A 10,788-nucleotide genomic window follows, 5' to 3' on the forward strand; every position below is an offset into this window, starting at 1 on the left:
GCGGCATGTGGAATCTTTGTTGTGGCATGCAGGATCTTTTCGTTGCGGCATGCGGGCTTTTCGTTGCAGCATGCAGGCTTCTCTCTAGTTGTGGCAAACAGGCTCAGTAGTTGCGGTGCTCAGGCTCCAGAGCACATGGGTTCTGTAGTTGTGGCACATGGGCTCTGTAGTTGCGGCACACGGGCTCTGTAGTTGTGGCTCGAGTGCTCAGGAGTTGCGTTGCATGGGCTTAGTCACCCCACAGCATGTGGGATCTTAGTGCCCTGACCAGGGATCAAACCTGCATCCCCTGCATTGGAAGGTGGATTCTTAACCACTGGACTGCCAGGAAAGTCCCAACAATTTGATTATAATCTAGATATCTGTTGGCATCTCTCCAGAACTTCTTGTCCCTGTTCTCTGAGAATTGTTGGAAGGGACATAAAAGTCCTATATTCCAACACCATATACAAAAATAAACTCAAAATGGATGAAAGACCTAAATGTGAGACCGGATACTATAAAACTCCTAGAGGAAAACATAGGCAGAACACTCTTTGACATAAACAGCAGCTATATTTTTTTGATCCACCTCCTAGAGTAATGGAAATAAATGCAAAACTAAACAAATGGGACCTAATTAAACTTAAAAGCTTTTGCACAACAATGGAAACCATAAACAAAACGAAAAGACAACCTACGGAATGGGAGAAAATACTTGCAAAAAATGCGACCAACAAGGGATTAATTTCCAAAATACACAAACAGCTCATATATCTCAATATCAAAAAACCCCAAACAACCCAATCAAAAATTGGGCAGAAGACTTAAATAGACATTTCTCCAAAGGAGACAGGCCAACAGGCATGTGAAAAATGCTCAATATCACTAATTATTGGAGAAATGCAAATCAAAACTACAATAAGGTATCACCTCACAGGGGTCAGAATGGCCATCATCTAAAAGTCTACAAATAATAAATGCTGGCAAGGGTGTGGAGAAAAGGGAAACTTCCTACACTGTTGGTGGGAACGTACAATAAATTGGTGCATCCACTATGGAAAACAGTGTGGAGTTTCCTTAAAATAAAAATAAAGTTACCATATGATCCAGTAATCCCACTCCTGGACATATATCCAGAAAAGATGAAAACTCTAATTCGAAAAGATACATGCACCCAGTGTTCATAGCAGCACTATTTACAACAGCCAAGACATGGAAGCAACCTAAATGTCCATCGACAGATGAATGCATAAAGAAAATGTGGAGTATAAATACAGTGGAATATTACTCAGCCATAAAAAAAGAATGAAATAATGCCATTTGCAGCAACACAGATGGACCTAGAGATTATCATACTAAGTGAAGTAAGTCAGACAGAGAAAAACAAATATCATATATCACTTATCTGTGGAATCTAAAAAATGATACAAGTGAACTTATTTACAAAACAGAAATAGACTCACAGACATAGAAAACAAATTTATGGTTACCAAAGGGGAAAAAGGGGGAAGGGATAAACTGGGAGTTTGGGATTGACAGATATACACTACTATATATAAAAAAATAAACAAGGACCTACTGTAAAGCACAAGGAACTGTATTCAATATCATATAATAACCTATCATGAAAAAGAATCTGAAAAATATATATACATATATAAAAAATGTATATATAGTACTGAATCACTTTGCTGTACCCCTGAAACATTATAAATCAACTATACTTCAGTTAAAAAAAAAAGTGATGTGTACACACACAGAAGAATATTACATAGTCATAAAAAAGAAGGAAACTTCCAGTCATAAGATGAATAAGTTCTGGGGATCTAATGTACAGCTGGTGACTATAGTTAAAAATATTGCACTATATACTTGAAAGCTATGTGATGCAATGGATTACCTTATTGTGGTAATCATTTCACAATATACATATGTATCAAATCATCATGTTGTATACCTTAAACTTACACAATGTTATATGTCAATATAATAATATATCTCAATAAATCTGGGAAAATGTATATTCAAAACTAATTCTTTAGAGAAAAAAAAAAGATAAACTATCAGTTAACCAAATCATAGTGTGGGGAGGGGCAGGTAAGTGAAAAAGCGTACGTGTGAAAAATAAGAGATGATATAAATAACCTCACTGATGCAAAGAATATGTACTCAATTCTGTGTAAGTAACGGAAAAACTCAATTAAATGGCAAATGCTCTATAAAAAGAAAGATTGTTAGAAGACATAGAAAATCCAAACCATGGATGGGGGAAGGAAAGACAAGAAAGTTTCAAAGAAATACCTTCCATTAAAAAAGATGAATAGGACTTCCCTGGTGGCACAGTGGTTAAGAATCTGCCTGCCGATGCAGGGGACACGGGTTCAAGCCCCGGTCCGGGAAGATCCCACATGCCACGGAGCAACTAAGCCCGTGTGCCACAACTACTGAGCCTGCGCTCTAGAGCCCACGAGCCACAACTACTGAAGCCCGCGCACCTAGAGCCCGTGCTCCGCAACAAAGAGAAGCCACCGCAATGAGAAGTCTGTGCACCGCAACGAAGAGTAGCCCCTGCTCACCACAGCTAGAGAAAAGCCTGCGCAGCAACGAAGACCCAACACAGCCAAACTTAAATACATAAATAAATTTATTTTAAAAAAGAAAAAAAGATTAATAAATCCAAGCGCAGTTGCATTTGTGGGTGACCCTGACTGGAACAATCAAAGCCAGCACCATTCTTAACAGGGAAACAATAGAGGTATTCCCAGTAAAGTCAGAAACTAGTTAAAGATGACCACAGTCACCAGTATTAATGGATAGGGTGGGAATTGGCCAACAGACCTCGATGACAGAAAAAAATAAAATAGATAAATGATCAGGAAGGAATAGACTAAATTATATCATTGTAAACCTGGAAAACCTAAGGGAATCAACTGAAAACTACTGCAAACAAGAGGCATCAGAAAAGTGGCTGGGTGCAAGATTATTATGCAAAACTCAATAGCTTCCCTATAACACAGAGCACAACTGATGAGGTAATAGCATGAGAGAAAAGATTCCCATTACAGTCATAGCGAAGAGATGAAGAGATCAAGCAGAAAAGTAATATGCAAGAATATGAAAACTATTACTGAGTGGCACAAAAGAAGTCTTGAGTAAATTGAAAGGCACACGCTGCATCTGGTAGGAAAAACTCGATTTTATTAAAGCTGTTAATCCTCTTCTTATTCATCTATAAATTACAGGACATCACAATAAAATTACCAACAAGGTTTAGTTTTTTAATGGGCAAACCAAAATATCTAGGAAAACTCTGGGGAAAAAACAAACAAACCTGGGTCTCTAGTTAGATCCCTTTTCACTCCTTACCTGTTCGGGAAGGAAAACGCTCTGGAGTGAGTATTACACTGGGGGCCTCTTTCCCTGAAGAATGGCTGTGAAAAAGCCCCCAAATGGCTCCCGTGACAGGGACTCAACTCTACAACCTCCTCCAGACCCAGCATCATTGCGGTGTGGCAGAGCCCCAGCTCCCTGGAGCCCACACCTTCCTGTAGCCACAACTGCAGGCAGCCTTGGGTCTGCAAGCAAAACAACGTAAACACTGTGTTCCCAGGCTGTCACCCCTGAGCTGCACTTCAGAGCCCTGGGAGCCGCTAGACTTTCCTTACCACCTGCAAGCTCTGCCGTGTGTCTGAGCGACGCTGCTATGGGTTAAATTATGCCTCCACCCAGCCAACAGCAACAAAAAGATATGTTGAAGTCCTAACCCCCAGGACCTCAGAATGGGACTTTATTTGGAAATAGGTGATCACTGCAGGTTGAATTAATTAAGATGAGGTTACACTGGAGTAGCGGAGGTCCCTAATCCAATATGACCGGTGTCCTTATAAAGTGACAGCCATGTGAAGACACGGAGAGACACAGGGAGAACACCACGTGAAGATGGAGGATTGGAGCGATGTGTCTCCAGTCCAGGGAATGACAAAGACGGATGGCAAACCACCAGAAGCTAGGAAGAGTCAAGGAAGGGTCCCGCTACAGGTTTTAGAGGGAGCATGACCCTGCAGATTTCTCCAGAATTGTAAGACAATAAATTTGTTTTAAGCCACCCAGTTTGTGGTACTTTGTCACAGCAGTCATAAGAAACAGATACAGACGTCTACAATTAGAATCTGTGCACTCCACACCCCTAGGGCAGGAGGCTGCTTACCCACTGGAAGTGGCCTAGTGGAAAAGCCAAAAGAGTTTTAAACAGGGAATTCTGACCGGTCCAGCCAGGAGTGCAATGACCACTCAGGGCAAGACATCACTGCAGCACCCTCGTCCTTTCACATGCCTCCAACTTTGCCCTGAGGACCAGCTGGCTGGGGCTGGCTCCTCCTCGTTAACTTTGGCCCCCTTCTGCAACAAGCCTGCCTACCCCGCACCCCTCTAGCTCTGCAGCTACTCAACACTGGTGACCACAGGGATGCTGGGGAGAGAATGGAGCCTCAGAGGGCCCCAGGCTAAGCTTCTGGATCTGCTCTGGCAGGCCAAGGGACCTAGAGCACTAAATCCTGGGGACAAGCTGGGGCATGTTATTTGAACTCCAAATTCTGGGGGCCACCCAGGTCACACGTATGCCCCTCTCTCTATTTGTGTCTCCCCTACTTGCCCACCTGGCAAACTTCTACTCATTCTTCGCAAACCAGGTCACCTCACCTCTTCCTCCAGCAGGGAAGTTAATCATTCCCTCCTTTGTGCCATCCTGAACCTCCTGCATACATCCCTCTATTACAGTACGGGTCTTATCTCATTCTAGAAGGTTTGTGCGGTAGACTGATATCTCCTCACAGATAGGGACTGAGTTTTCATCTCTGATCCCCTAGTGCCTACCACTGCACCCCACGCCAGCGATGCTTTACGGCTTCCACGGAGCTTCCACGTGCATTAACCATTCCAACTGTGGATAGAATGTCAGGACGTTCTTGCTTACGCCAGGACACTTTCCCTCCTGGGATAATTTGATTTGTAGCTGGTGATCTCTCTTATGCAACAAAGAGCTCCCTGAGAAATGCTAGTTCTTTGCCCTCCTCTAGTCCTAACCCTGTTTAGACAAAAGTCGCCTTCAGTAAATGCAACTTCAGCTGTTACTGTCCCGACACTTCCTACATTCAAGGAAGCACCCTGATAACCCCATTAGGTCTTTCTGGTGCTTTCTGACCCATGTATCTTCAGGGAACCAGGCAGTCTAATTTGCTTAATGCTATGTGATCTGCTGCACCCACACGACATTTTATGGTCTTAATTCCATTTATTATAGACATTGTGATATGGCTGTTTTTCTGAAAAACAGGTCACCTCTTACTCTAGTTATTTAGCCATCAGCCCTCTCCTTGCCGACAAGGGTGGGGACTTTTTACATCTCTTTTCTCGTAATGGATAATAGTGCCTCCTGGAATAAGAATCAAAAACCTTAATAATGTTCATAGCCTTTGACCCAGCAAGTTCCACTTCTAGCAGGTAACCCTAGGAAAATGGCCAAAGATTTGCACAAAGGAAGGTTACAGAGGCACTCTTTATATGCAACAGGGAAGACCTCACTAGGGAACTCGGTACAATCTCTCCAAAGCAAACACGCGGGACGTCGTTGGCCACAGAACATCAACAGGCCTGAACCTAATGTAGTAGTGAAGTGGAGAAATGGTGAACTCTCTGCTCACCCCGCACTAACAGGGTCTGAGGCACACCATGTCCTGAGGGGCTTAGGGATAGGCCAGACCCTGCAATAGCCTCTTGCCTCTCTAGACTTGGGGACGTCTCCCAAGCAGAAGCCCTCCAGTTCCCTGGTCTCCCAGCTATCTCCCAAGTCCTACCTGGGAAATTGTCTGGTTCGAGTATATCTCACAGATTAAAGCCTAAAAGGATGGGTGTCCTTTTAGGCTTTAATCTGTAAGTGTCCCCCATACCCTGCCGCACTATGAGTTACCACTCAACTCTCTCTGCTCCTTGGAGAGTCAGAAGTGTCCTTTCCTAAGTTTTTATTAGGAGTTTCTCTCTGCTTTCTCTCTGCCAGGCCTGGTTTTAAATGAACATAGATATAGCCCTTTTACCTCTCTCCCAGAGTGTAAGTTAATTCAGTGCATCACGTTGTTTATTGGTCAGATTCTTTGGGTTGCAAGTAACAAAAACACACTCAAACAAATTTCAACCAAAACGAGAAAGAAGAAAGGAAGGAAGAGAGGGGGAACAGGAACAGAGGGAGGGAGGGAGGGAGAGACAGTAAAGGAAAGGAAAAAATGGAAAAGAAAAGGAGAAAAAGAGAAAGCGGAGGAAGGGAGAAATCTAGGAATAAACGACTTCAGGTATAGCAGGATCCAGGAGTACAAAATATAACGTTAGGGTCCTATCGTGCTTCACCTTTACTCTTTGCTTTCTCAGTGTTGTCTTCATGCTCAGGCTGACTCTCCCTCCTCACATAATAGCAAAGATGGCCATTAGCTGCTCTGAACTTACGTCACCTTCCCAGCTAATGATTCCGTCAGTGGTCACGTGGGGTAGGGGATCAGAGGTGTGGGACTGGGGGGGAGGGGGTCATCTTTTTTGCTAGTTCCAGGAAATATCTCAGGAAAGGCTCTGAGTAGCCTGGCTTGGGTAATGTGCTAAACCCTAAACTAATCACGGTGGCCAGAGGATCTTTGCACATACGTATGATACACATATACATAAATATACATATTTATATTAATTTCTGAGCCTGCTTGGACAGCAAGGTGCAAAGGGGTCAACTTGGCAGCATCCTGGACTCTGGAATTCACGTTAGCCTAGACACTGATAGGGAACAGCACACTTTTTGAACTGCCACGTGAAGAAAATTCCGGCCCTTGCTATCCACCTGCTCAGCAGCCCCGGACTCTCGTTTCAGGATGGCCTTGGCCGCCTTGTTGTTCTTGTAGGTCGTGGCACAGGCAAAGGGGGTCAGGCCCTGCCTGTGTCGGACATGCAGGCGGATGTCAGGGTGGGAAATCAGCAGCTGAATGATGACGCCATGTTGCTTGCTGATGGCCACGTGGACAGGCGCTCTTCCTTCTGCATCCTGTGTATTTACAGTGGCATCAAACCCCAGAAGACACTGTATCGTCGCTTCCAGCCCCCAGGAGGCTGCCAAATGCAAGGGGGTCCACCCATCTCTGGCCTCTTCCTCTCCTTCTCCATCAGCACCACGCTGTCTGGGACTATTCACATCGCAGCCGCTGCGAATAAGAAAGCAGATGATGGACTCGTTTGTTTTCATCAACGGCTCTGTGCAGCAGTATCCGAAGGCACCCACTAGGTCCTGGGCCCCAGCACGTGGCATCACAACCACGTCTGACCAGAGTGGATGCGATGTCCTCCAGATTATGTGCCAGTGCGAGCCACAGTGGGGGGTTCCGCTTCTCATCTCGCACAGATGTGTCAGCTCCTCGCGTGCGTATGGCATCCACGACAAGGGGAAGCTGATTTCTGACGTCCAGCTGAAGAGCCGTCTCCCCAGCCTGAGTCCTGACGTTCATGTCCGCCTGGTGCTCCAGGAGAAAGAGCACACTCTTGCCGTCCTGCCGCTGCATGGCCGTGTGCAGCAAGGTCTGCCCGTCTGACATGGTGTTGTGGATGCAAGACCCGGAGCCCAGCAGCTGGGCTGCGGTTGTGTGCGTGCCAGTCCATGATGCCAGGCCCAGCACGGTTTGGTCTCGGGAATCCTTGAGGCTGAAGTCTGGAATAATTTGCAGGTTGTTGGTGGCATGAAGAGCATTAGCTTTTTGCTCCAGGATGACAGACACCACATCTGGATGATTATAGGCCATCGTCACATGTAGTGGTGTCCTCAGGTAGACGCTGCTGTCCGCTGAGCTGGGCGAGGATGCAGGCTCCTTTGGTCAAGGCAGGGCCTCCTCCATCTGTAGGTCCACCCTTGGTACTGGGGAGTGAGGTGGGCCTCATCTGAACTCCACGGACTAAGAATCAAAGGTGGTTCCCTGAAAACATGCTAGACAAAGAAGAAAGAAGGTCCTTTGCACTTGACGGGTCCTGTCCCAGTCTCCGTCTGTCCCCGTACATAGTCAAGCTCCCCAGGCTCTCCTGCATTCGGTCAGGAGTCAGCCTCACAAACTGACACGTTCATGCTCAGTACGCAGTTCAGGTCCTAAGTAGTCATCAGTCTCCTCCACGCAGCTCCTGACATCAGATCTGCGTCTACTCTTACAGCAAACAGCAACAGTGGCGAAGCAGGCAGATTCCTAGAGTTTGCCCCCGAGTCTGCTTTCACCCTGAGTGAAGCCCCTTCCCTTGCCTCTGAGGCAGAGATCACTGAGGCAGGCTGTGGACAGAGATGGGAACTACGAGACCGCTCCGGGTGGCTGTGCAGCTTGCACCCGGCTCACGCTTCGCTTGCCAAGCCATGCCCTGACACAGGTCTGCGCCTGCCCAGAGGAAGGGGCGCCTGCTCACAACTCATAAGGCTCTTTACGGACTAACAGCTGCCTACCTGCAGCACAGGGACGGATAAGGGGAGACAGACTGCCCCAAGGCTGATCCAGGAAGAATTTCAAGGCTTGCAGTTTAGACCTGGGTCACCTGGCTTCAGTAACAGAATGATTGCCTTACGAGGTATTTTTGTTGTTTCTGGGTGTGCCGTGCCTGGGGTCCAAAGGCAGCCAACCTGCAGTTCTGCACTCCTCCATTCTGGCAGACGTCTTCCTGCCCGCTGGCTGCCAACGTCACCAAACTCTGAGGGATGCTTCTCTGGGAACTGACACAAGAGGCCACGGGGAGCCACCTGGATGTACCCTGGTCTCATTTCTATCCCTTGGACTGCTTTCAGCTCCTTGGGGAATAAACCAAAACAAAAGAACTCTGAACTGGATCCAAGTGATCACTCTTGCCCAGCCTCAAACCCAGACCAAAGTCCACAGTCAGCCAAGCTCATCAAAAAGCTGTGTGGCTCCTGCCCAAATGCTGAAAACAAGCAAGTGAGGCTTTCTGGAGGAGTTATGGGCACATACCAGGAAAGCCATTTATTATATTCTGAGCACATTACAAGTGATTTACATACATTATCTCATCAAATTCCACAATAGACCCACCTCAATATCTTCTTTTTAAAAAGAGAAAACTGAGGTTGAACAATTTGCCCACGATTACAGAACTGCCAGCTAACTGAGGGACCCCATGCCGTCACTCTCCAAGTCTTTCCTTTGCTTGGGGGGAGTTCTATCAGGGCTTCCCACCCCATATACTGAGATGTGCCTCCCCCATAGCATCTGACTGTGGGGTAACCCTGTGAAGAATGGGCGAGGTGACCTGGCACCTCCAGAACGTTCCCTGGGCTCCTACTCTCTGGTCCCAAAGGCAAGAGGTGCATGAGTCCCAGCTCCGGTGTTTCCCTCCTCTGAGAGGTCTCAGAGGAGCTGCTCACGTGGGCAGCAGGCTAACGTTCCCATTCAGACATGGCTTCCTCGCCATGGGAGTTAAAAGATGAGGGTCATATCAGCTCTGAGGTTCTCCGACTCCCCAGGTAGGATTGTTTCCACTGTTGTGCTCCAGGTTCTATAGAAAATTCTAGGTTTTGTGCACTCAAAGCAAAATCTGAATGTCCTTAGAGGAGGTCTGGGTCCCTTTGGACTGGTGCCCCCTATCCTTCCCTTGGCTCCAGAACAGCCCACTGAGATATCTCACATAACAGATACCAGGATAGGATGGATCCCATGAGCAGTATAAGCTCCAGCTCAGTGGTGTCAGTGGTGGGGACTTCCCTGGTGGTCCAGTGGCTAAGACTGCGCTCCAACGCAGAGGGCCAGGTTCGATCCCTAGTCAGGGAACTAGATCCCACATACCGCAACTAAGAGTTCGCATGCCACAACTAAAGATCCCCATATCGCAACTAAAGATCCTACATGTAGCAATGAAGATCCTGCATGTGGCAATGAAGATCTCACACGTGGCAACAAACATCCCACGTGCCGCAACTAAGGCCCAGCACAGCCAAATAAATACACATTAAAAAAAAACCCAAAAAAAAAAAAAAAAAAAAACCCAAAAAAACAGTGTCAGTGGTGGCCCAGGTTCTGTCATTCCTTTGCTCCACCTTGTCACTGTGTGGGCTTTGTTCTCAGATAGGCTTTTAAGAGGCTGTCTTATTCTTGTATCTGTTTCATTCAAAGGAATGGAAAGCTTTCCCGCAGGCCCCCAGTAGACACACTTCTTTGCCCATCACTGGCAAGGAGATCACCATATTGAGCTAATGGCCAAGGGACCAAAAATGCCAGGAGGTCAAATACCCTGACCACTACTGCCTTCGAATTCAGCACCTGGGGCTTCCCTGGTGGCACAGTGGTTAAGAATCCGCCTGTCAACGCAGGGGACACGGGTTCAAGCCCTGGTCCTGGAAGATCCTACATGCCGCAGAGCATCTAAGCCCGTGAGCCACAACTACTGAGCCTGCGCTTTAGAGCCCGCGAGCCACAACTACTGAGGCCCGCGCGCCTAGAGCCCGTGCTCCGCAACGAGACAAGCCCCGGCAACGAGAAGCCCACGCACCGCAACAAAGATCCAGTGCAGCCAAAACTAAATAAATAAAATTAATTAATTTAAAAAAAAATTCAGCACCTGTGGGCTCCTCAGGGTACTGAAGGCCAGGACAGGATAACACATTACAGAGCCCATCAGGGTCCTAAGTCTGTCTCCAGCTCCCCACAGTGGGGCTTCTCCTTCTATTCGCGAGGCATCTTTGTTTTGTACCTGGTAAGTCACTTGGTAGTTTGGCAAGCCTGGTATAGTTTTCAATGAACCTCG

At 46.9% G+C, this 10,788-nt stretch overlaps 1 pseudogene; it reads right to left on the bottom strand.

Moving 5' to 3' along the window:
• Nucleotides 1-4,422: 4,422 nt before the first annotated feature.
• Nucleotides 4,423-10,788, bottom strand: part of LOC112393992 (rabankyrin-5-like) — a 14,564-nt pseudogene continuing 8,198 nt past the window's right edge.

The sequence above is a fragment of the Neophocaena asiaeorientalis genome, unplaced genomic scaffold, assembly GCF_003031525.2.
Source record: "Neophocaena asiaeorientalis asiaeorientalis breed wild unplaced genomic scaffold, Neophocaena_asiaeorientalis_V1.1 scaffold134, whole genome shotgun sequence".
Taxonomy (NCBI): Eukaryota; Metazoa; Chordata; class Mammalia; order Artiodactyla; family Phocoenidae; genus Neophocaena; species Neophocaena asiaeorientalis.